The sequence below is a fragment of the Balaenoptera acutorostrata genome, chromosome 12 (assembly GCF_949987535.1).
Source record: "Balaenoptera acutorostrata chromosome 12, mBalAcu1.1, whole genome shotgun sequence".
Classification (NCBI taxonomy): domain Eukaryota; kingdom Metazoa; phylum Chordata; class Mammalia; order Artiodactyla; family Balaenopteridae; genus Balaenoptera; species Balaenoptera acutorostrata.
The window spans coordinates 7,468,202-7,495,733 of NC_080075.1; the positions used below are offsets into that span (position 1 = coordinate 7,468,202).

General features: G+C 41.0%; 1 protein-coding gene across 2 annotated transcripts in view; it reads left to right on the top strand.

Annotated features, from left to right (window-relative positions):
- Positions 1-27,532, top strand: part of AFF3 (ALF transcription elongation factor 3) — a 579,340-nt gene that overhangs the window by 94,334 nt on the left and 457,474 nt on the right. The gene's annotated exons all lie outside the window — the stretch shown is intronic.

The following is a 27,532-nucleotide window of genomic DNA, read 5'->3' on the forward strand; positions in this document are numbered from 1 at the left end:
CTTAAAATCTCAAATTGATTATAATCAGAATATTTTTAAGTACCAACAAATGCTGTTGTGGTGTGTCTGTGTTAGTCCAGGAAGGAATGCCTCCGTCAGTATAGTTCAAGGGATTTTTTTTTTTTTTTTTTTTTTTTTAGGCACAAGCCAATGTTGTCAGAGATTTTATACACTGGAATAAAAGTGTGTCAAAGCTTTTAGTATGTAAAGAGGTTAATTTTTGTGTAAAAGTTGTCAGAAATTCAACGTTTTTGTCAGTTTTGAAATGTTCCAGGACAGACATCACAAGGTAGACCTCATCATGAGTTTTAAAGTAATTGTTAAATGATTCAATATTGAATATGGTGATTATTCAAATGTTTCAGGTGTCCCATCCATATTAAAATATTTGAGATCCGGGTTGGTTGTTGCTAATCAAGTGAGAATTCTCCTTGTCCTGTAAAAAATGATCTTAGGTTATACGAAGAGAGTGAAATATTTTAGTTCAGAATCTTCTGGTTTACATTTTGAGTTTATTCTAAAGTGTTTTTTCACTGCATTACAAAATACATAGGATGGATGTATGGACTGTTAGACTTCAAAACAAGTAAATCACAATCACAGAGGTAGCAAAGAGGCTGTGGTCACTTGAACAGTACATCTGGATGGAAAATGAGGTTTTGTTTGAGAAAAGCACATCTCGTACTCTATTCCAAATTGATGACAGTTGTCCAGAGCACATGAAGAAAAAATATGACTGCACATTTGTTTTGTTTTGTTTTGCTGTGATATGGTATACCAACTAAAATACAACGTGAGCTCCAGAACATTGTACTTAGGAACTGTTCACTTTCTTTTTTTTTTGATATATTCTTTTCTAAAGATGGAATAACAGTGTGGCCAGAATATTCTTTGTATCTTAATTTGATCTAGTAACCAAACGAAACAAATGATTTGACATTTCTCATTGCCTGTCCAACAAGGCTGAGCTTTACCCATTTCTGAGCTCTCATCTCAGAAAGCGCCCGGCACCCATTGGGAGATCAGTGTATTCCCCTTAGAGAAGACACATTTATTACTCTGAGATGTTTACACAGGTTCTCATGAGGAAATTAAGTGACATGTATACCGGTAACTTCTTTTGATTATTCATTTATGATGGATCCCCAAAAGTGTTAATTAGGAATTAATGGAAGCAAAACGTAAGTTCTGCGAGCATTTATGTTTTTAAAAGTTTGTAGGAAACACATGTAGTTACCCTCTGACAGAACTGAATTCGTCAAGCTCTTGATTTTTGTTTTCCTCATCAAATAGCCTGTACCAGCCAATAAAGCATGACTCATTTTTGAACAGAGGTGACGTGTAACCACCAGGATTCCCTTTATAATTTTAATCCCCAGTGATTCCTTGTTAAAATGATTTTTATGTACCAAAGAAACTCCAAGTTTATTAGGTAACAATTTATTTACTTTGGAACCTGATGAGTTGATAAAGCTCTGGTGGAAAGCCCGTTTTTGACAACCAGGGCAGCCTTATGTGGTTAACTCTACAGTTTCATTAGGCTTTTGGGTATGTCCTTGATCACGTGGACACTTCCAGGATGCCCTTTCAGGACCCTCGATTGCAAATGATACCCTGTACAGGTGTTGGGTAATCACAGAAAGAGGGAAATGCCTGAGATAGAGGGTCATGCCGAGAGAAATTAGAGGTTTTATACAGGAAGTGTTTCATTTCCCTCCATGACATTGAACTCTCCTAACATTCTGTCAATACGAGGTATATTTCAAAGAGGCCAATCATACATTGATAGAAAAGAAGTAAGAAGAAGTGTTGTTTGTGGAACAAAGTTATAGTTGGTGGGGTGGTGGTGGTGGTTTTTTTTTTTTTTTGGTGGGGGAGGGTATACAGTCCTTATTTTAGCCAAAAGCTTTGCATATTATGGACACTCTGGTAATTTGAATCTTGTAAATCTTGTGTGTTCAAACAGTCCACAATTATAATAACAACATGCCTCTTTCCCAGTGGGCAACAGGGTGCCTACCTGGAAGTTTGAAAGTTATGCTTCCTAGCCTTCAGACTCAAAGGGTTTGTTGGTTGGTTGGTTGGTTTCTTTACAGTACCCAAGGGATTAAGAAATAACCTTTTGCAGATGGATCATTCAGTATTTATAGGGCGTTTCTTAAAGCCACAATCATAATGAAAATGGAAGAATTTTATCAACTAATTTGATTTGAGGGAATATTTGCTTTTATTTTTTGGAGGGTTTAAAACAGTGTGGCAAACCGTTTAAAAAAGTTAATGCCTATATATTTTTTAAACAGATACCACCTCTATGAAAATGTCCTTTCATTAGTACTGACATTGATTTCCACTGAGAGAGGGAATGTGTGTTTTAGGAAAATTGACAGAGGAGATGACCTGAAGGGAACTTACATTACCTGACTACACTTTTTCAGGATGTTAGCTGGAGAGCAAGACTTAAGACAGTGTGAAGAATTTGGGGGCTAAAAGGAAGCATTGGGTAAAAATGATATGAAGACAAGGGAAGTGAAAACATAGCTGTATGACACTGGATAGGGATGTTCCCCATAAGAAAATCAAATCAGTGGCTCGGTGTAATGTGGTGTGAGAAATTAAAAAAAAAAAAATTGAAGATGTGATCTGTGCCTCCAAGAAATTTACGTGAATTGAATAAATTAGACTCCAGCACTTCACTTTTAATTTGCAATTTCTCTCACAGTCCAGACAAAATTTAAAACTGGGCTTCTAAAAAATAAAAATAAAAAAATAAAAATAAATAAAATTGGGCTTCTAGGCCTGAGAAAATTCCCTCACCTTCATAGCCCTTATAGTAGAGAAAGATTCTCTGCTATTTTTTTAAATTGAGAATTTGTGAATCTCTCTTGTCTGATTTTGCACTTGGTAAATCCTTCATTCTTTCCAACACTGCACTCTGTCAGCTGCTGTGGCGAATCATTTGTTATCATTCTTTCATCTTCAATAATAGGTAATTAGTGTAGAGAAATTCAGTGCAATTTGATGTGGAAGTGAAGGCCCTCAAGGGAATTCCTTAACCGATACACCTGCCTCTTGGCTGGCTTTCCCCAGCTTAGTTTTGTGTTAATGAAAAACATAATTTTGTTTTTGTAGCTGAGTCTTTCATTCCTGACGTCACCCCTCATTAAGTGAGCCTTCCCTGGCCTGCCACTTGGAAGGGTGACTCCTGTTAGGTAGGAGACAGGGGCCTTAAGGAATGGCTGAAGCAGGCATTCTAGAACGTTCCAGGGCAGGGCACACTGAATCTTGTTTCCAGTTGAAGTGAATTATTTTTTGTCTCATACACACACAATTAATATTTTGCCCTTAACGTGTGGCATATAATTTACTGTTAACCTAGAGGGGCAGATATAGGTTGTGGGACCCAACATTTATACCGTCTTGGGGGTCCTGTTTAGGAAATAAAGAATACGGAAATATTTTACACTTGAAATATTTTTTTTAATATGTGTAAATTTATTTATTTTTGGCTGCGTTGGGTCTTCGTTGCTGCACATGGGCTTTCTCTAGTTGCGGTGAGCGGGGGCTACTCTTCGTTGCATTGCACGGGCTTCTCATTGCGTTGGCTTCTCTTGTTGCGGAGCATGGGCTCTAGGCGCATGGGCTTCAGTAGTTGTGGCACGTGGGCTCAGTAGTTGTGGAGCACAGGCTCTAGAGCGCAGGCTCAGTAGTTGTGGCACACAGGCTTAGTTGCTCCGTGGCATGTGGGATCTTCCTGAACTAGGGCTCGAACCTGTGTCCCCTGCACTGGCAGGCGGATTCTTAACCACTGCTCCACCAGGGAAGTCCCCACACTTGAAATATTTACAAAAACATATATAAACACATTTTTAGGGCCCCTCTTGGGACCTTGGAGGAACCTTGGTTCCAGAGCCCCTGAAGCTTACGCATCATTAGTTTCACAGTGCCTGTCTTTGGCTCATGCACTAGTAAGACATTGTTATTTGAAATAGGATAAGAAATTATCTAAAATGGTAATTTTAGATTGGAAAAGAGTGCTTTATACGAGTCTCAAATTTGTTAGAAATAAAAAATACATACTTATATGCTAGGTGCTATAGGCAAGGCAGAAATGAGGTAATGCTATAAAAAGAGCCTAATAATGCAGTGCCGTGGAGATAAAATATGGGTCTCAGCCTATGAAATCAGAAGCACATTACAGCTTCAGCAGTGGCATTCTGAAACACACGTGTTTTAGTTCCTGTTTGCTATTAATTTAATAAACGGCAGTGACTTAAACTGCTCTTGCAGAGCACTTGAAGAGCTAGGAAAAGCAGGCCTTTGCAAAGCCGGGGAAGGAAGGAAACCAGTGACTGCCGCCCTTCCCTGTAGCTTAGTCAGTGAAGGGGAAAGAGGCACCTGCATTTGAATATCAATTAATAGACCGTATGTCAGGAGTTTTCGTAGGGGTTGGTAATTCATCCACAAGAACACAGTGACCATTTTTGGTCGATCAAATTTCAGTTTGTTAAAAGAAGTCGTTATACTGTTTAAGATGTATTGATTAATCATAGCATTTTCATGATGGGCATTTTGAAATCACCATTTATACCACGAATAAAGAGCAGAAAGGTGAAGCACTGTGATTTCATAAACTAGCTTTTCTAGAAAAGCGGTTAACTGATTTTCTTCAAGTTCACAGAAGAGAAGTGAGGTAGGCTCCCTATGTCCTGTCGCTCTCGGTTGCCTTTGTACGAAGACGGATTTCTTCCAAATGAAAGTTGGCGCCAGCCTGTCAGCGGAAAAAGGCATCTGCACAGAAATGTGTACATTACATACGCACGCCAGTCTAAATTTCTTAATTACGTTTGAGCTGTTGTTTTCAAGTCCAAGGATGCTCTCTGATTGCTCCCTGATGGAATGAGGGTCCCCGTCTGTTCTGGTCTCATCGTCACCATCACCGTGGCCTCCTTCACAGTGTGGCTTAGCAGTGGCATCGATGGTTACTCTCTGTGTGTCTTCCTCTCCACAACATGAGCATCTTCCATTCACTCAGCCAGGATGTGGAGAACTGGTACCGCTTGGACTTAGAAGTGAAGACTCACAATTTTGATCTCAGATATGGGATGAAAGCACTTGTTTTCCATCTTAATTTTACTTTTTTAAAAAAATTTATTTATTTATTTATTTATTTTTGGCTGTGTTGGGTCTTCGTGTCTATGCGAGGGCTCTCTCTAGTTGCGGCGAGCGGGGGCCACTCTTCATCGCGGTGCACAGGCCTCTCACTATCGCGGCCTCTCTCGTTGCGGAGTACAGGCTTCAGACGCGCAGGCTCAGTAGTTGTGGCTCACGGGCCCAGTTGCTCCGCGGCACGTGGGATCCTCCCAGACCAGGGCTCAAGCCCATGTGCCCTGCATTGGCAGGCAGATTCTCAACCACTGTGCCACCAGGGAAGCCCTGTTTTCCATCTTATACGTGGGTCATGCTGTAGACCAGAGTGAAGGCTGGCAAGTGGAAATGTTTCCGTAGTTGTTGGTACTCTTACGTTTGGTCATTGGGGCCCTAAAAGGTAAAGCACTCAAATCACTTAAAAGTAACTTGGGTTGCTATGATCTTTTATTGAAAATGATGAAGAAAGCATATTAAAATTTGTCCTGTGGTGAGAAGGTGCAGGTGGCTTTTTCCGTCCCCCTTTCCCCACTGGCTCCTTTAGATTCACATTATAAAGCTGAGTCTTCCAGCCTTGAGGTGGGAAGCTGCTCCCAGCAGTGGAGGCATTGTGGGCGGGACCCAGATGGAGGTGGTTGGCAAGCCCCACTTCACTTTCCCCGTGTATTTTCTCTGTTCTCATAAAGCTTCCTGTCCCAGAAAGCATGCAGATGGATGACAGGGCTGTTTTCCCTTAAACTGCAACCTTGTGGGTGTTATTCCAGACCTGGGGCTAATTGAGAGCTTGAGGCTTGTGAGTTTGGAGCCACTTGAAAAGTTGATGTGTGGTCCAGCATCTCCCCCGCCCTAGAGAAAGGGTCACTCCACAGTCCAGTGAGGAAAGCGTCTTCTTTTGAGTTTCATCCTTTCTTGGTCAGAAGGCACATGCAGGCTGGCGCGGAGCTCCGTGGAATGGCCAGGGCTCTGGACACCTGCAAAGACTGGGTTCCCATCCTGGTTCTGTCATTTGTTAGCTGTGTGGCCGGGAGCCAGGGGTTGAACTTCGCCTCCGTTTCCTTCCTTGTGAAGTGGAGAGAATGATAATATCTGCTTGACAGAGTTACCGGAGGGAGGAGTAGATGAGATAAAGTATGTAATGTGCTTAGCACAGTGATATCATGGTAAGCATTCAAAAAATACTGGCTACATTATTCTTATTTGAAATGCCCCTGAAACAACAAAAGCAAACAAGATATACAAATGAGGGTATCATTAGCAGTGGTTTTGCATGTGTGTGTGTGTGTGTGTGTGTGTGTGTGTGTGTGTGAGTGAGTTGGAGAGACAGAGGCCCCATGACGAGAGGTGGGAGGAGAAAGAAAAATAAAATTCTGCAAGTTCTTTTGTGTTTATTTTGTTAAAAGTAACTGCGGTCCTGAAGACTGAGATTATCCTGGATTAATACAGCAAAGCCTGAGTGACACGACTCTCCCTTATTTAACAGTTAGCCCCCTCCTGAGATTTTATTGCCGAGTCTGGGATGGAATTTCTCATTCTGTGTATTCGGCTTTGCTGAGCTATTATTATCTGCCGTGGACCACATCATACTTGAGCTTTAGTTCCAGTTAAATGAAATAGAAAATGAACAAGACTGGGGCTGAGAAGAAAACATTAACATTTTCAGGTAGCAAGTATTTAGAATGACTCATCGAAATAGATCTCTTTGAAGGCACAGAGTATTAAATAGCATGTTTAATTGGGCTGAGCGGCAACATCGCTTACCCACGTGAGGAAGCTGTGTTAGTGATACCTCTGTAGTAAATGGGGTGCCCTGCTCTTTTTTTTTTTAAATTTGTTTATTTATTTATTTATTTATTTATTTTTGGCTGTGTTGGGTCTTCGTTTCCGTGCAAGGGCTTTCTCTAGCTGCGGCAAGCGGGGGCCACTCTTCATCGCCGTGCGCGGGCCTCTCACTATCGCGGCCTCTCTTGTTGCGGAGCACAGGCTCCAGACGCGCAGGCTCAGTAGTTGTGGCTCACGGGCCCATTTGCTCCGCGGCATGTGGGATCTTCCCAGACCAGGGCTCGAACCCGTGTCCCCTGCATTGGCAGGCAAATTCTCAACCACTGCGCCACCAGGGAAGCCCTGTCCTGCTCTTCACATGCTCCATCCGGGGCTGCACCAGGGGACCAGTGGCCTGCTGGCCACCCCTGGACATGGCAGTTTTCTATTTTGACCCAAGGTCAGCCTTCAGGGCCAGCAGACACTTTCACAGATTGGTTGGCTTAGTACAGCAGAAATGAATTGTCTCACAGTTCTGGAGGCTAGAAGCCCAAAATCAAGGTGTCAGCAGACTTGGTTTCCTTTGAGGGTCATGAGGAAGGATCTAGCCCAGGCCTCTTTCCTTGGCTTGTAGATGGTAATCTTCTCCTTGTGTGTTCAGGGTGTGAAACCTCTACCTGTGTCTGTCCCATTTTCCCCTTTTGGTAAGGTCATCAGTTATATTGGATTAGAGCCCACACTAAGGACCTCCTTTTAACTCAGTTACCTTTGTAAAGACCCTATTTCCATTTAGAATTTAAAATTGGGGGGAACACAATTCAATGCAACGGTGCCCATTGATGGCATTTTTATGACTATTTGATAAGTTAATAATGTACAGTACTTAGAACAGTGGTGGGCACATAGTAGACACTCAAGACATCCACACTAATGGTAACAACTATAATTATTATTATACTTATTTATAGTAGCTCTGGCTGCCTCACATTTCCCTTCTGATATGCTCAGCCCTAGATGGTCTGAGAGCTCAGAATCTGGGAATTGAGGTGAGGTGGATGAAGTTCACTGGAATTGGAGTGCCTTGTGAGGGCAAGGATTTCTGTTTTGTTTTGACTGCTTTGCTTAGGAAAGCATCCCTGACTATGCCTGGCGCATAGTTTGTGCTTAGTTAGGTATTTGTTGAATCAGTCGATTAATTTAAGGACGTGGGTGAAGGAAGTCACTCCCTTCCAACCCCTGACCTCCTCTCGCTGGGGCCTCAGTAATTTCTGCCCAACCTTTTATGGGAAGAGAGGAGGCCGACACTTCCAACAAGTAATTTATAGCCGCTGTTCCGAAGGGAAATGGGAACCATACTTACTGATGTATGTAAACACAGCCCAAGTGAAATAAACCACAGAGCTATATGCTGGCCTCGGAAACAAAAGCTGAAGCAGGCTGGGCCTCTTTCTCCCTGTTCTCCTTTGTTTGGTTTCCGTGAGCAGAAGCCCTGGCTGGGGGGCAACACGTGTGGCGGGCCGTGTATGCGATGATTCTGGTTTCCGGCCACGTGATGTGAGCTGTGGCGAAAAGACGTGGCAATGAGCAGGGCAATGGGGGCTGTAGGGAAGAGCCTGCATCTTCAAACTTTCTGCCCCATGAATTATGTTTTCATGGACTTGAAAGAGCCTGGAATACTTGGGCTTCTTGGAGGCCCCCTTGATTCCAGTGGGCGCTGATTCCCAGAATGTTCCTTGGCCCTTTCTCTCTATGTGTCTCTGTGCTTCGCTGATCCTGTTTCTGTCACGATTGCTATTCCAGTTACTCGTGGTAAGGCACTGGTTCATAATTTACACACACGTAATACACATAGTTATCCAGAGCTCTGTTTATTTGTCGTCTTCCAGACACATCCTTCGGAAACATTGCCGATTACGTAGCGTTCAGGTCCACGTAGCCCTTGGTCAGCGCAGTAAATGGTTGACCTGTTTTAAATGTGTGACAGAAGGATAAACAGTGGAAAACAGAAAAGTGTACACATTCACCTATTTACCAGCCCCTCGGCTCCCCTTCCCTTTGATTCTCGGATGTCTTGAAAATCTCAGAGGGAGAGCGTTGGTGACGGAAGGTCTCCCCCAAAGCCCTGTGGCATGTCTGATTCCTCTCTGTGTCAGCCCCATACAGGCGCATCCTGTCTGTGTCCAAACTCCACAGCCAAGAGGCAGCTCACAGCCTCCTGGGGGGCCTTCCCATGTTTGGATGCTCTCACCTTTCCTGTGTTGACCTGCAAATCCACCTCTCTGTAACGTATGCTTCTTAGTTTTTTTTGTTTGCTTGTTTGTTTCTTTTGCCGCTCCATGCTGGTTGCACGGTGGCCTGTGGGGTCTTAGTTGCCCGACCAGGGATTGAACCCGCACCCTCGGCAGCGAAAGCACAGAGTCCTAACCACTGGACCACCAGGGAATTCCCTCATGCTTCTTAGCTTTAGTTGTGCCCACTGGGATTTCAAATCGCTGTCTATGTCTGTTGTGTTTTACTATTAACTCCTGTAGGTTAAGTCCTCACCGTGCCCCTCTGGACAATACACCACGCGGGGTCATGCCACCCTTTCCCGATAGACATTCAAGTCCATTTAAGCGTGAGTTTTCAGAGTAGCCTTCCTTGCTTCATCATAGACCATCTAAATCACTTCTTTATAACCTTTTGTAAGTGGTGATAAGTAGTAAAGGAAAAGGAAAAAGCAGAGCAGAGTAAAGGGGGCCGGGGATGCACATGGGGTCAGAGGGTAGGGATTGGGTTGCAGGGTTAGAAAGGGTGGTTAGCGTAATCCTCACTGAGCGAGTGAGATTTGAGCAAGAAGAAGGTGAGGGAGTTCGCCAGGAAGACAGATGGAGAAAGTGTCAGGTAGAGTAGGGTGGGCGTTTTGAGCCAAGGCCCAGGTGGGGACAAGCCCCTTGCCCTGGAATAGCAGCGAGGCGTGCGCTGAAGTGGAGTTTGCGGCGAGGACGGGGTCGGAAGGAGAAGCCTCACTATCTGAGCCTTTTTGGCCCAATGAGGACTTGGGCATTACCGTGAGTGAGAATGGGGAGCCATTGGTGGGTTTTGAGCACAAGTGTTGTGATCTGACTTAGGTGTTACAAGGATCAGTCTGGTGGTCATATTAAGAGCAGATTGTAACCGGACAGGGGTAGAAGCGGGAGCTCAGTCGGCAGATTGCTGCCCTGATCTAGGGGAGAGCTGATAGTGGTTAGGACCAAGGTGGTAGCAAAGATAATGAGAAGATTGGATTCTGGATCTACATTGAAGGAGAGCCGGTAAGGTTTTCTGACGGCTAGGATGACAGATGGAGAGGAACTGAGGTCAGATTTTGACCTGAGCAACTGAAAGGAAGTTGCTGTCACCTGAGATGGGAAAAGCTGTATGGGAAGCAGGGTTTGGGGGGAAGAGCAGGAGTTTACTGGGCTTATTGAGTTTGGAGTGTCTCTTAGTCATCCAAGTGGAGGTGGTAAGTGGGCACACAAATTGCAGTGACAATTCTGGAGTTTGGTAGGGAAGGAAATCTATATCTGAGCCAGAGATGGAGATTTGGGAGTTTCCCACATACACGTGGTATCTAACACCTTGAGGCTGGACGAGGTCTCCCAGGGCGTGAGTGTGGCTCAAGAAGAGGGCTGAGCCCTGGTGCAGTCCTACGTCAAGGGGTTGATAGGTAGAGGGAACCTGAAAAGGAGACGGAGTAAAAGGGATCAGTAGGCAGGAAGAAAACAGAGTGCAGTGTCCAGAAGCCACAAGGAAAGAGGGTGTCAAGGGACACAGGGAGGGAATGATCACCAGTGTAAATTTTGCTGATGTTGTATTTAGTAACATGGAGGAAATGTTTTGGGACCAAAGCCTGTTTGGGTTGAAGAGAGAATCAAGCAGAGGAATTGACACATTACATATAGACAACTGTCTCCAGAAGTTTTGCTGTAAAGGTCAGCAGAGATTTTGAAAGTAGCATGTCTTCACTGTAAAAATTTGGATGAAATTGAAAACATAAAGGAGAAAAAAAATCACTTGTAATCCTACAATCTGGAAATGATCATAATTAACATTTTGGTATAGATCCTTCTGGTCTTTTCCTATACTTCCAGCATCTTTATGGAATTGGAATGAATCTATTATATATGGTCATTATCCCATTCATTTTTCTAACATACCATAACCACTTTATCATGTCATTGAACGGTCTTTGGCAACATTCAGTGCTGTTTTTTGCATCTTACTTAGTTGAGAGATTTCAGTGATTTTTATCCTGTGGAGGTACCATAATTTACTTACATAATCCTTCTGTTGGGCATTTAAGCTGTTTTCAGTGTTTTTTTTTCACTATTGTAAATTTGTCTGCAATGAATGGCCTTATAAATAAATTTTGTGTTGATATAATATTTCCCAAGAAAAAATTCTTAGACATCTAATTTATAATTCTAAATGAACAAAACCTTATCATATATAATCTTTGTAAATTTTCTGTTCATGTCCTTTACCCATTTTTCTGTTGAAGTATTTGTATTTTTTCTTACTGAGAAAGAGTTCTTTAAAGTTGACCTTTCCTAAATATATTGTAAGCAATTTTTAGTCTTTTGATTAACATTGTTTATAGTAGCGAAATTACATTTTGTATCTTTCTTCCTGTGATGGCTTCCTTTGTATTGGGTTAGAAAAACCCAAACGAACTTTTTGGCCAACCCATGTTTTAAAGGCTATTTTCATAGGTATATTGAAGAGTTAAATCTAACCTATGAAACCATGAAAGAACTAGATGAAAAGTTACCTATCTGGAATTTATTTTGCCATAAAGTAAGGCTTTACTTATTTTTTCAAATAGTCAAATTCCAGTATAACTGATTAATTAGTATATCTTTTCTTTATAATTTCAGTAAGAAAAGAGATAAATGGTCCATCTTTATGGAATTGTGATATAGCTATAGGTAAGGATCTTTTTTTTTTTTTTTTTTTTTTATAAGTTTATTTATTTATTTTTGGCTGTGTTGGGTCTTAGTTTCTGTGCGAGGGCTTTATCTAGTTGCGGCGAGCGGGGGCCACTCTTCATCGCGGTGCGGGGGCCACTCTTCATCGCGGTGCGCGGGCCTCTCACCATCACGGCCTCTCTTGTTGCGGAGCACAGGCTCCAGACGCGCAGGCTCAGTAGTTGTGTCTCACGGGCCCAGTTGCTCCGCGGCATGTGGGATCTTCCCAGACCAGGGCTCGAACCCGTGTCCCCTGCATTGGCAGGCAGATTCTCAACCACTGCGCCACCAGGGAAGCCCGGTAAGGATCTTATGATACAATTTCTTATGAAACTGGAAATTTTAAGTCAACATGTCCAGCCTTTCTCAAGTCCTACCACTTTGACAGTCTGCTTCAACCATCAAAGAACTTCCTTTCTTCTAAATTCCTATCATGTCCACATGTGTTGTGTTACCATATATTATTATTTACTTTTCTTTGTGTCCATCTGATCTCAAAAATATCTTGCTAAGTACCTTGAGGTCAGGCTTCCTTCCTGTTTATCTTTGCCTCAACATCTAGAATAGGATTCTGTTTGATCTAGTACAGAATTATTTTGTCCCTGAGTTCTAGACATTGAGTTTGTTTCTGCACCTGATAGAGACACACCTACTTTCATTGGTTTGAATGATGTTTGGTGACTCAGTGACAGAAATAAAGACTAGAATGAAGTTCAAACATAGCATATAATCCGACCCAGCCTTTATCTCCATCTGCTTACCAGTGATCTTGCTGTGTCCTAATAAGCATGTCATTTTCTATCACACTTTTCTCTCTTTGCTTATGCTTGGAGTGTTATCCTTTCCTAGTCTGCCTGCCAAATTCCTTTTTTCAAGGCCAGTTCCTCTTATAACATACAACAATAATACTTGGAAATTAGAAAGTCACCACCTAGAATTGAGAATTGTTGACATATTGGCATATTTACTTTCCACCTTATTCTTGATATTTTTCTGTTTCATTACTTATTGTTTTTATTAATAAGTTACATGCTCATTTAAACAATTTAAATAATGAAGAACAATGAAATTTAAAAACCAAATCAGGGGTCTTCCCTGGTGGTCCAGTGGTAAAGAATTCACCTTATAATGCAGGGGCCACGGGTTCGATCCCTGGTCAGGGAACTAAGATCCCACATGCTGCGGGGCAACTAAGCCCCCGCTCCACAACTACTGAACTCGCGTGCCTCAACTAGAGCCCGAGTGCCACAAACTACAGAGCCCATGTGCTCTGGAGCCCACACCACAACTAGAGAAGCCTGCACACCACGACAAAGAGCCCGCGCACCCCAGTGAAGAGCCCGTGCACCCCAGTGATGATCCCGTGTGCCGCGGCTAGGACCCGACGCAGCGAAAAATAGAATAAATAAGTAAATAAAAAAATCTTAAAAAGAAATAAAAGCCAACTCAAATCCTACCATCCAGAAAAAAAATCACAAACATAAGATGAACTTCACTCCAGACAACATTCTTTCTCTTTCTTCCTGTCTTTATATTTCTTTGGATTCATCAGACGTGGAGCTGCTCTTGAGCTTTGATGTACATTCTGGTATACCCATCCTGTTATTTCACGTAGATGTTTCATTCTTTCTGCTTAAGTACCTGAATAATTTCCTCTTTAAAATTCTGCAGCTTAATGAAAATGTTTCAGTACTGAGCATTTCCTGAAACATGGAGTGCTGTTTCAGTCTTTCAAGATTAGTTCACTCTTCTAGTTCAGGGAATTTTTTTTTTTATATATATATTAAGTGTTTGCACATGTTTTTTACACATACTGGTTTTGATTTGCCTTTGAATTGAATTATCCTTATGTTGAGTCATATTGGTCTTTTTTTTTCAGATCTGTTAGTTCCTTTCTAATTGCTTTGATCTGTATTTTTTCACCTGTACTCACTATTATTTTCCTAAGCCTTTTCTTCATGTCAGTGATTCAGTTTGGGGTGTACCTTCTGTTTCTTACTGCCTCTGACTTTTTTCCCATAGTTGTATCACATGATCATTTATTTTTGTAAAAAAAAAAAATATATATATATATATATGTATATATATTTATACCCCAATGATTACTTGTCATTTTTTTCTAAGAATTTACAAAATTTTAATTCTCATTTCTGTTGTATTAATTATAAGATTAATTTATCGTTATAATTCTGGGTTTTATTTTTTCATGAAAAAGTTATAAATCAAACTCTCCTTCACTTAGACTGTTAAATTTTAATTTTTCCTTTTAATGGGCATTTTCTAGTTACACAATCCTCAGGAAAAGAAGCATTTCTATTATAAATTAATTAGAGCAGAGTGCTGCTTCACATGATAGATTCCAAAAACAGTGGCTTAGAAAACAAGACAAAAGTTAATTTTTCTTTCATTTTAAATCTGAGACGGTGTGGGGCTTCTGTTCTGTGATATCCTGTTATGGACTCGGGCTCCTTTTCCCCTGTTGTTCTATGACCAGTAGGAGTGTTAGGCTCATCCACGTGATCCAAGATGGTCCATGTTCCTTTCCAGCCTGGGAAGAGAGAAGGGAAAGGGGAGCACATCCTGCCCTTCCACGGTTCAACTTGGAAGGAGCGCAAACCACTTTCTTTCATATCCCACTGGGCAGAATTAGTCACCCGGCTCTCTTAGTTTCAGAGAAGGCTGAGGAAAGCATCCAGTCTTTATGCGGGTCACCATGTGCCCAGAGAAAATTTTTATCATTACGGAAGAGGACACGAATAGATTTGGAGAAAAACAAGCAGTCTGTGCCGTATAGTACTTATTACTGTATATCAGTGGTTGCTTGTTTAAAGGTTTGTCTCTCATGGTTTCCATGAGCCCTTCAAAGGAAAGAATTATTTCCCCATTCTGACTTCCCCAGTACCTGAGTCCAGCGTATAATAGGTGTTCATTCAGTAGTTTTTGTTGAATTGTTGTTTTTGAATTAAAATGACACAGTCTATGTAATTTGTTGAATTTCTGGAAGAATGGGATCTATAAATTCATAAAGTGTTTTAGGACATTACAGAAATTTTTGACAAATAGAGAAAGGCTCCCTATTATATTATTATATATGATGATTACCCCTGAAATCAATGATATTACAAAGAATATAAGTTTGATTGAAGTAAGTATAAATATAGCCAGTAATATAGGTTCTTCTTATTCAATATGAAAATTTCTTGGAATAATAAGTGGATTCCTATCTAAATTCATGAGTTCTCTTATGACATTTGGGTTAAGCCTGAAATGGATTAATCTTTTTCTGATAAAGTTTCATAAGCTGTGATTTCTCTGGTGACCACATTTAATTAGATATTAAATAAACTGCTTATCTTTATACCAACAGGTTTTATGACTGCATTTTTTTCCTGAGCTGTATTTCATAGATTAAGTAGCTAGCAGAAGTAAAAAAAAAATAACATAAAATATTTAGTAGACCACAATATCCTTAGATTAGAAATTAAAATATGCCTACTTTTAAAATGGAAAATAAATATTTAAGCTTAAATTTAAAGAATAGAAGTAGGTAAGATAGTCTAAATATGTACATTCCAGTGGGAAAAAAATTCATTTTGCTTTTCCAGGTACTGTTTTTTCCCCTAGAAATTGAGTATGCTTCTTTTAAGTGGAAAATTCCATTTAATCTGCAAAGGCTGAAACATTTTGTGATAAGGTTGTGAAGGTTTTAATTAAAAACTTGACTTTTATTTTTTTATTTTTTCAATACCACATGCCGTGGTAAGATTCTTCAACTCAAATATACTGACATTCTGACTCAGCTTTTTCCCCTCTGCCCAAGCGTTGGAATGGAGAGGAGAGCCTTGCAGGCCTTGTGAATGTTGAACAGCCAAGATTAATTTAATCTGCTGTTTTAGTGAATGGAACACCACAGAGATGGATCTGGAAACACCAGATGACCTTTTGTACAGATCAGAGCAAGAGAGTTTCTGAGTTGCCTGCAGAACTAAGATCCAAAACCGAAGGAAGATCACCAATTGTCAGATTGCCTAAAGGCATAAAGTCTGTAAAGGGATTAATTTTTCTCAGTTCTGTTTCCTAGAGCACAGTGAAGTTTTAGAAGAGACTCTTTCACCCTCCAGAAATTTCTTCAGTTCCATCAAATTGGAAATGAAATGACTGTTTCCTTTCTCTGTTAATCCCTCTCCACCCCAGTAAACTTCAAGTGAAGACTATGTAGGGATAGGTGAGTAGGGTAACCTCCCTGGGAGAAAAAGTGATGGCTCAGCTGAGTATGTGAGGGCTGTGGTGAGTTGGGTTCATCTGAGTTCTTGGTTCGAGTTTCTGGCATGTATCTCAGGGGCCTTGGTGGTTAAACAGCATCCAACATGTATCGTGTTCTCACTGGAACTTGATGTCTTGGAATCATCTAGGGTTCTTCTTTATTTATACCATATCTTGTTGGTTGATCTTTCCAAAAAACTCATATGTTTCCAAGTCTTTGTGCTACCTTCCTATTTACTTCACTTTCATACTAGCTTTTCCAGCTTTTGAATATTCATCTGGTCAACCTCTCTTTAACAAGCCCTGAACAGCATTATCTGATTAATCTCCTAAAGATCCAATTTCACCTCTTTCTTCCCCACCTCAAAATCTTGGCAAGCTCCCCTCTTCCCTGTGGGTTATAGAACAGGCATTTCATGGACAAATTTAAGTTGTGATAATTTAATTCCATAATTCCTTTAAAAATTTAGAAAATTGTGGTAAAAAAAACCACATAGCATAAAATTTACCATCTTAACCATCTTTAAGTGTACAGCTCAGTTGTGTTAAGTGCATTCCCATTGCAGTGCAACAGTATTTCATAACTCTTGAGGGGTTTTATCCCCCCCTCTCTGAAGAGAGTTGTAAATCTTGTTATATCTCACACAGGTTTTTTTTTTTTTTTAAACAAATGCATTGAATGTTCTCCATCTTTCTTTTTTTTATTTTAATTTTATTTATCTATTTATAGCTGTGTTGGGTCTTCGTTTCTGTGCGAGGGCCTTCTCCAGTTGCGGCAAGCGGGGGCCACTCTTCATCGCGGTGCACGGGCCTCTCACTATCGCGGCCTCTCTTGTTGCGGAGCACAGGCTCCAGACGCGCAGGCTCAGTAATCGTGGCTCACGGGCCCAGTTGCTCCGCGGCATGTGGGATCTTCCCAGACCAGGGCTCGAACCCGTGTGCCCTGCATTGGCAGGCAGATTCTCAACCGCTGCACCACCAGGGAAGCCCTCACACAGGTTTTAAAGTATTCTGTACTTAAATGCTTAAGAACTTAATGCCAGTCCGTTGAAATCATTGTACGCAATTAAGTGGTGGCTACTGGAATCTTCCTGGAGCTCAGTTGTGATCGTGCTGCTCCCTCTTGCTTTCCCTGGTGTTTCCTCGGTGAGTAAGGGCTGTGCCTCACTCGTGTTAGGTACTTGGGAACTGTTTGTTGAGTGGCTGTGTGGGATGGTAAGACCCCTGTTGATGTAGGATATTGCTTTTTTTTCACTGCCCTCCCAAGAAGTCAGGCTAATGCCATGATGTGATGATGAAACACAATTCAGCTACATCAAGAAAAAAACTCATTAATATTGTTAACACTCTAAGATCAGCAATTAAAACTAAAAGGAGAACATGTGAAAGCAGCAAAATGCTTTTCTAATATCTGTGAATAATCTTATTCAAGTGAATTATTTGATTTTACTTGCTTTCTCACATGCCTTAGAAATAAGTAAAATGAAAGAGAACATCATATTTTGAACTGATTTTCAACCTTCTCATTTCATAGGATTAAAAAATACATGGTTTTGATTAAAATTCACAGATGGACTTCTCAGTCTCCTTTCCAGACCTGGGCCCCAGATTCATTCTTTTTCCTTTTTTAAATCATTATTGGGTTAGTCGCCAACGAGACTAACCAGCGGCAAGACTTTGGTCAGTTCTCTTAATTGCTCTGGGCTTCAGGTGTATTAAATTAGACCCTATTCTGTTCCAAACCTGTTTTGGTTCCTTTCCATGATATACCAATGACATGGTATAATAAAATATAATATACAACCTTGTCTGCCTCTGCACTATATTTCTGTTTTGGATAATGTAAAATAGAACCTTTTACATTGCAATAAAACTTTAAGATTACAATAAATGACAATAAAACCCCCTAGGATTAAAATATCAAAAAAAAGTTGCATGAAGCTGATTAATTAATTTTGTATTTTATACATTGCAGTGTTGGTATTCTGGATTCTGTACTATTTTCGCCCTACAAGTTTTCCCATGAGGGTAGGGGGAGGAGTTTATCCATCCGATGACTTCATATATCATCTGTACGATCGTAACATGTATCTCTAGTCTCGACCTTCCCTCTACGCTGAAGAGCCATATTTCTAACTGCTTCTTGGTGTGCCCTTATGGATGTTTTTGTGGACGCCCCGATTTAAAATGAGCAGCGCTGCTCATGCTGCCTTCCGCAGAGGGCTTTTCATCCGAAATTCTGTGCCTTGGTTAAAAGAGGGCCTTTCCTCTGGGCTCTAAGCTAGAACCTTTGAAGCCATTGTCATTTGCTGTTTCCCTCATTCGCCTCTACTCCGTCGTTAATTCCTTTTAATTTTAGGTAAGAAAGGCTCTTGAGTGGGATCCCTCATCCTTGGGTTTTATCACCTCTTGGCTTTTTGCCATTAATCTCTTCCAAGTGTAGTTTAGCCTCCACATCACTACCAGACGTGTACTGATTAAAAAAAAAAAAAAAATTTTTTTTTTTTTTTTCTAATGAAGAGGAAATGAAAAGGAAAACAGGAGCCTGATCATGTTACATTCTGGCTCCAGCAGCTCCTTTTGTTCCTCACTGTTCTAGAGCAGCTTTCAGCATCCCACAGGTGTCTTCCACGTTGGGAGGGTTATCAGTAGTTCTGCGAAAATGATGTTTAAGTTACACTGGTTTTTACTCCCATATTTCTCAGCCTCTTACACCAAATGTGGATTGTGAATCTCTGAAAGGAGACTATTCGAAGCAGCATTTTCTAAGCTCCCTTGACCACAACACTAGTTTGGTTGTTGTTTTGTTTTTGTTTTCTGCAGAACAACTTACGGAATTCATATTCTGAGAAACATATGCTAGGAAATACTACCCTAGAAGATAAAAATCCAGACACTTGGACCTTCACCATCTCACCTCACCTGCCCCTCTGGCTCACACCTCAGGACCCTGAGCCAGGTCCACTCCTCTTTAGCCACTCAGAACTTGACTCTGTCCCCCAACACACCACGTGCTCTCATGCCTCCGTGTTTTACGGTGAATTGTTCCCTACCTGAAATCTGCTGCATCCACTCACCCTTACCTCATCGGGCACCCGTCACTAAACCTCTCTACCATCTCCTCTGTGAAACCTCTACTCCTCATGGAATGAGCTACTTTCTTTGTTACTTCACAGCACTTCTCGTCCCTCCATTTTTATCCATCCATCCATCCATCCACCCATCCATTTACGTAGCTGTCGCTTTTACTAATCTGTGAGCTCCCAGTCAGGCTGGCACCCTGTCTTATTCATCTTTGTGTCCTGGGCACTGAGTACGGTCCTTACCATTGCAGGTGCTCCGCAAATTAATGTCCAGTTAAAAAAGAAGCTTAAAGACATAGTGATTTTTTTTCCCCACAAAGGACTCATAGTGTTTTGTAAGCAAGCGTTATCCCAGGCTGGAGACTGAGAAAATAACATACTTTATATCTTACTTCTTGTCAGAATTCTGGCCAGACATTAAATTCTTAAACACCAGAGAATACATTTTCAAAAGCTATGGGTAGCTCAGGATTAAAAGCGTGTGTATAAAACCTCCGTTTGGGGTAGCAGACAGTTAGCAGGGAAGTGTCCCCACTCTAAGAGTAAATAGGAATTTGAAATCTATAATTTCATTAAGGATACAGATCTAGTTTTCTTAAATTTTGGCTACAAAAGAGTTCTTTAAAGCAAGTAAGCGCCCATAATCTGGTATAAGCCAAAGTCCAAGTAATGTTGCTTATCCCAGCTAAAGTTGAGAATAAATTAAAATGAAACCTTGTCCTTGTCCTGGGTCCCCGGCTGTATCTCACAATGGCATGAACACGGGAGGGTCTGTGGATGGACCTAAACTAACATTAGCTCCGAGATATCCCTGTCTGTGGGATCATTGCACGTGAAGGCAAAACAAAATGCTGAGTTATTTCAGTTCATTGCAACAGACACCAGTTTGTGGAGAGTTTCGTTGTGCTGGGTACAAGTTCTCTTGGGTTTTCCCTAATCAATGTGGACCCCAGAGAGATTCGCGCAGAGATTATGGATGAAGTGTCCCATATCCCTTTCTTTTAGGTTTAATGGTTTGACATGAATTACGGGGTAGGATCAAGCTATCAGAAGAGAAGTCAGCCTTTGCAACAATGTTGAAATAGATGAACAAACATAATGAGAGGGGTCAGTGAGACCCTCCTCTCAGGGTAAAGAAAGCCTCTTTATGCCTTTGACCCCTGGTTCATGCATTGATGGTCACCATTTGAGAAGTGCAGCTGTGAAGCCACTTAAAGTGTGTGTGATTATGTTTGTAACCATAAGCCTTTTTGTTCATCAAAGACCCAACTGGGAGGAGAGAACGTGCAAAACAACCACCCTATCAGCACCACGACTTATTTAGTAAGCTTCCCCAGGTCTGCTCCTGTCTTAATGCTTATTTACAGCATTAATGTCAGCTTCCGAAATTGCAATTCCAAATGAAAACTCCACCACTCTTTAACCCACCAAACATTACTGAACTGCACGATATTTTGAACTGTTACTGAACTACTGGATATTTTGGCAGTGGTAGTGTTTTAAATCTAATTTTAAGTATTCGGACTCTTAGAAATAAGCCAACTTGTGTTGGCATTATCTTATCTTTTCTACCTTTCTCTTAGCTTCTTTACGTAGGTGGCTCTCTGTAAGGATTATTGTTCCTTGGGCAAAATAGTGTGATAACACGTCATTGAAAAAATGCGCTTAGAACCACATTTTACTGAAAATGCCACGTTTAGAACTGCTTCTTTGCTTTAAATTGTAGCGGTGCTAATGAAATACACAATAGAAAGTTATTTAACATCCACACCTTTTGTAGGGGGGTGGTAATCAGTTTAGCCTATTAAATAAGAAGCTGTCCTAGGACATTTAAGTGACCAAGTATGGCCAACTTAGTCACTCAGGAAGTAAAACTTACGACTTGATAAAGATTGTTAATCAGGATACTATTGTAACAGCGTCAGGAAGTTTGTGATCACTGGATAGACTGGGTCACGTGAAGAGGTCCTGGCTCAAATTGGTGAGCAACTCATTGAGAATCATGAACTTTAGTGCATGCCTTGACTATCTTTTTCATTTAATCTTATTATTATTTTTTTTACTTCTTATGGAAGTACCATTTATACCATGGAAAAGTGATCCTAAGTATACAGCTTGAAGAATTTTTACAAATTGCACACATCTGTGTAACCCTCACCCAGATTAAGAAATGGAGCATTACCAGGCCCCTAGAAGCCCTCTTATGCCCCCTCACAGGACCTACCCTACCCACCCGTGGTTGACCACTATCCTGACTTTAACAGCAAAATGATTTTTGGCCATTTTTGTACATTATATGATTGGCTGCTTTTGTTCAGCCTTTTGTGTGTGAGTCATTCATGTTGTGCGAATTGTAGATTTCTCTTTGCAGCAGCGTGGCATTCCATTAATTTGTCCTTACCTACCCATTTTTATTACAATTTTATCATTTCATTAATTTTATTTATCTGATTTAACGGCACACCAGTTTACCTTTAAAAAGGTCAAATGCTATTCGTTTTACTGCATGTGCTGTGCAGTCTTTTAAAACATGGATAAATGAGGCAGCCATAAATTGAGCCAATTTTATGAGTAAAAGAAGCTGGTAGCACATTTTCATTATTTGAAAGAGGTCATGTCCATGGCAGTCCATTGCAATGCTGAATATGTAAAAAGAAAGTGAATTTGGGAGAATGCCAAAATAAATTTAGTTGCAAGATGATGACAGAAGTATAGTTGTACTTAAGGTTTGAACATTGGCTTACGCTTTCTCTTTGGATGATATTTTTAACAGACTATTTTAAAGCAGAAAAGGTGAATTCGGTTTGGTTACCCAGTACAAAATTTCCAGTATGTAAATGCCTCACATCTGTGTATTTGTTTTGCTGTAGACAGAACCAGCAAGAGTTTAGTGATGAAATCTGTTCTTAATTATGAGAGCAGCTGTTGCAGTGGTAGCCATTTTTTTTTTTTCTCCTCCTGATGTGAAGTTGCCTGATTTACTCATTTTTGCCTGCACTTTTCAGGGTTGCTAGTGCAGAAAAGAGCCCCTTTGTGAGAGGTTGCAATTTGTTTTCTGTATGAGAGCCAGTGCGAATGGACTCAGTGTGCACAGCAGGGTGGTTTTATCTGTCTTGCTCATGCCCTGCAAGCTGTCCTTACCTCTGCTCAGCACCAGAGACCCATAAAACCACCCAACAAATGAGGGGCCTGTTAAGTGCTCTGGCAAGAATCTCAGGCAGCAAGCAGTTCTTGTGAATTAACTGGGTCCTTCTGATGGGGCGGGGTGGTGGTAGGGCTGGAAGATACCGAACTAGAACATATGGTGTTAAGAAACTATTTTGTTTTTAGGTTTGTAGATTTATTAACATACCCTTTTCCATTTCTAGTCAGTTAATTTTTACATCCATAGGGCTAAAGCATATTTCTGATCCTGTGGGTTACCAAAACAAAGCAAAAACAGATTCAGATAATCTTTCAGGTTATTTCTAAGCAATCTTAATTCTTGGCCCAGGCCTTCACAGGAGGGGCCGATATTTAATTTTTCTAGGTATTTCATGGCATACTGAAATAAGGACTTTGGATGAAACAGGATATGGAAGCTGTGTGAAGGGGATCTTTCATTGTGAAAAGTTTCTACGCAGGGCTGAATTCAAAAGCTTCATACATCTCTTTTGTGTACAGAAATCAGTGAATTGTTTAGTTGGAAGTGATTGATCCCCTATGTGAATCTTTGGTACAATGTGGCTTTGTTCACTATCCACATTATTTCAACTCTTGCCACAATCACTTGAAGCCTGACGTTTTAAAAAATAAAGGCAACTTATAATACATGATAAAGTTAAAAAAAAAGCCAATTACGAAAGTGCAAAAAACAGAGCTAAGCCTTGACAAACTGGGAGGAAAATGCTTTTATAAATAGGATTATTTTATGTAAAAGGAGAAAGAGTTTTTCTTTCTCATGCTTGAAAACCAGGGTTTTATAAGCTCTGTGAAGTGGATTTTTTCTGAAATTAGTGAAAGTAAAACTAATGTTGTTTAGATGAATTTTCCTGCCCAGTTGGCGCTTTCTGGAGCCGTGTAGTACAACCATTGCATAAACCTTTGGAGTGAGTACTCAGTATTCTAACCCAGAGGAAGCTGCTTGCCTGGCAGTGTTATTCCCTTTCTGATTTTAATTAAACACAAACCAGTGCAGAACAATTATCTGTAATTCAGTCCATTAAAAGCCTCTTTAAACAAGGGATTCAGGGAGAAGTGAGTTTTTCTCACCCACATTGTCCAGATAATTATGTTTCTGCCTTCTGGCCCTTCTGAGGTCAATTAGATAAAAAGATTCCGGTCCTGGTTCTCTGCAGCCTCTCCCCTCAGCTGGCCAACCACACCAGACCCTTGAAGGTCAAAACACTTGATTTTGTCAAGCATTTGATATTATTTCAGGATATATTAATAATATTATAGTAACAACAGAGACATTTGAAAATAATTCACGAGTAATCCACAAAAAAATGCATTGCATCATCTTGGACGAAGGCAAAAACAGAGAGGTGATGCAGAGCTGTGGGGATCGTCCTCTGTATGAACGATTGAAAAGTTATAAACCATTCAAAGCAGAATGGAGGAAATGGGCCAGGTGAACAGCAGGCTTCATTCAAGCTGCGCAGTGTCCGCCATTGGGATGGATGGCTTGGCGTCCTGTTCAAGGAACACTGCGAATTAACCTCACACCTGTACCAGGCTCATCTGATTAAGCAGAGCTTAGATTTCCTCTAATATATTTCTAATCTCTTATGGTTGAATTCTAATCAGCCACAGGCGTATGAATAATTCTTTAAGGGGCTGAGACTTCTGTCTTTATTAAGGATTTGTGGATTGTCCCATGTATGAATGAGTACTTAACATATTGTGACAAAGACAATGTCCTGTCCGTCAGGGAGATTACCTGTATGTGGCAGTTACCTGAGTAATTGTGGGTGAGTGAACCTATCTCATAAAGCCCAGTCTGTTCTGTTTCCTCCACTGTTAAATCCTCCCGTGCTTTAATTAGGAAGTATTTTTTTCTGTCCTTTCTGATTTTCTATATTATATTTGATTTTAGCTCTCTTCTTGATTGCCTGGCTTTCAGTTGCATTTTGAGTTAAATGCTCTGTGTTTAACGTTTTCTGCACATTTCTAGTGAATTTAGTATCCTGGGTCCACACATCAGACCCAGAGAGTCGTAAGGAATATTTCCCGTCGTTAACTTGCCAGGATGAGACTCAGGAATTCAGGTAGCTCAGTGAGTGTGGTTGCTCAAGCTGGGGTGCTTCTTTCTGTTCTGTTTTTGTTCCTCGGCTTCCTTAGAACTCTAGCCTGCATTCTGAAGGATGAGAGTTTTGTCCTAGACAGCCTTTGCTTGCTGGTGTGTGGTTCCTGTGGCTTGAGGGAGAGCATTGTGTAGGGATAAAACCTTTGGGCATTTCTGGGTCCTGATGTCGTGAACGGCAAAAGAGCGATGGAGATTACTGGCATTTTTTGTCTTCGGATGGTTGTCAATTGAAAGCTCTCTTTTTCAAAAGGTTCAAGTGGTTTTTTTTTTTTTTAATTTATTTATTTTATTTATTTATTTTTGGCTGTGTTGTGTCTTTGTTACTGTGCGTGGGCTGTCTCTAGTTGTGGTGAGCGGGGGCTACTCTTCTTTACGGTGCGTGGGCTTCTCATTGCAGTGGCTTCTTTTGTTGCAGAGTACGGGCTCTAGGCATGCAGGCTTCAGTAGTTGTGGCATGTGGGCTTCAGTAGTTGTGGCACGTGGGCTTCAGTAGTTGTGGCTCGTGGGCTCTAGAGCGCAGGTTCAGTAGTTGTGGCGCACGGGCTTAGTTGCTCTGCAGCATGTGGGACCTTCCCGGACCAGGGCTCGAACCCATGTCCCCTGCATTGGCAGGCGGATTCTTAACCACTGCGCCACCAGGCAAGCCCCTCAAGTGGTTTTATATTTTAGGTGGTTAACAGCCAGTGGACAAGTCCAGAACATCAAATGCATCTGATTATTATCAATGGAGTCATTTCCAGTGACACCTTGAAGTTCATACGAGAAATGACACAGATACAAATTCCTATTCCTTTGAGTTTTTAAAACATGATCTCAGATTTAAAGGCAAATGACAAACCTGGGGAAATTTTGCAATCTGTTAATATCCCTAGCATATAAAGGACTCTTAAATGCCAATTAGAAACAAAACAGTGCTGTAAAAGAAAAATGGGCAAAGGTCCTGAGCAGCCGTTCACAAAAGAAGGCACACAGCTGTCCAAAAAACCATATGGAAAAACGCAAATGAAAATATCAGTACCATAGCATGTTACCTATCAAATTGGCAATAATTTAAAGACTGTGAAGGATTGGGAGCAGACGTTCTTGTCATATCCTTATAGAGGTTTAAATTGTTAATTTTCTGCAGAGCGATTTGGAGCATGAGTGAAGAAATTTAGGATATTACCTACAGGAATGTGTGTCATAGTTTCATTTAACACGTCAAGGAATAGGAAAAAATTCCTATGCCTTATGCGGCATTAAAATACGATTTTGAAGATCACTTATATCATGAGAAAATTTTATGATATGTGAACCGAAAAATAAGTGTATGAAACAGCATACAGGGGATGATCTCAATTTTATAAATACAGTCTATTACTAGAGATCATTTTGGTTGGTGGCATTATAGATTTTTTTTTTTTTTACCCTTTTCCACTTTGTTCTCACAACGAATACAAATTACTTTTACAATTAGAAACAATTCATAGAATTTTAAAATAACTGTGTTACTTAAACTGACTATAATTAGACTGACTTTATATAAAAGCATGTTGTGCCAGCGCATATTTTGGTAAATAAAATACCATGACCGAAAGACATTTTTTATAGAAATGATCTGGATAAAAGGAAATTGATACAAGTAATTGCTGCCCAGGGAGTATTAAATAAGAAAACAGCTGGTCCCGTGGGTCAACAAACCTGGCTTTAATGGAATCAGGAAAAGAAAAGCAATTGTCACAAATCAAATCCTTTCATAGATTGTGTCTGTTATTCCTTTGATATCTAAAAGTTGCCACGTATTAGGAAAGAGAAATTATTGCCTTTCTTCGTGTCCTTCCGGTACAGTTGTTTCCGAGATGTGCGCTGTCTCTAATCGCCACCTCATGCACGTTTGTCCCTGAAGATCATTATACCTGCAGTTAGAGGAAAGAAAACATTGACATTGTGTCTGGTAGGGCTTATCTTGTGTCTTCTGTCCTGGCACAAGGGCCAAGTGTGCCTGACAGCCCTCGAGGCTGAAACGAGATTGCAGAACAGCAGAGGAAGGCAAACAGCACAATGTGTAGTTCCGTAAGTGACGTTACAACCATGAATATGAAACTCACAATCCTCCATTAAGTTAAGCAGTTGCTAGGGTTGAATAGCGTGCTGTAACCATAATGGGGCCATAAGCCCAAGGAGACTGTCATGAGTTTTTATATTATAAAAAAATTGGCCGGAAACATATGTAATTAAGGGCACCTGATTATGGTAAGAAGTGTCGTTGAAAACCACAGATAGTGAGAAACGTAGACAGTAAGATACTCAGAACAGCGTTTGCGTATCTGCATTGCTTCGCTTTACGGAATTCAAATTCCGAGTGATGCTCAGAGATCAAATAGTGGATTTGCAGCAGGAAAGAAAATGTTTAATATAGAGATAGCAGAACTAGGGAGTGATTTATTTTTGTAAGTAAAGAACAGAAAAAAGAAACCTAAAAAAATACTGACTTTTTTTTCTCTGTCGTACTCTGAATGGTCCCTTTTCACGGCTGATGAGACTGCCCTCGGAATCTGTTCTCACGCAGCCTCAGCTCCACAGCTGCTCTGAGCATGTGACCAGCCAGCATAGTCCTTTTCTACAGAGACTCCTCCCACACAACACCGCTTACTAAAAGGAGCTGGTTCTCAGGCACAGACTTTGGCCTTGAGAAAATGCAGTCCGATTCAGTGTACATGCGTGCGGAACACCTAGTGTGTGCAGAGCCCTGCAGGGCCTCAGGGTGACTCGAAGATAACTTAGTCCGAGTCTTTGTCTTGGAGGACACGAGTGAGGTAGACAAATGTGTTTGTTAATAAAATGTTCCCTACTTACACCCTTCCAGATTTTGGACAGACTTAAACCCTCTTCCTTCCCTCCCTGAGTTCATCTCTTGCAGTTGGGGCACGCTTGCTTGGTCCTTACGTGCCCACTCTTGATCCCATTAGCGGTGCATCTCTTTCCTGCCGTGTCGTGGGTGCACATGGCGCAGTGGCGCCCTCTAGGAG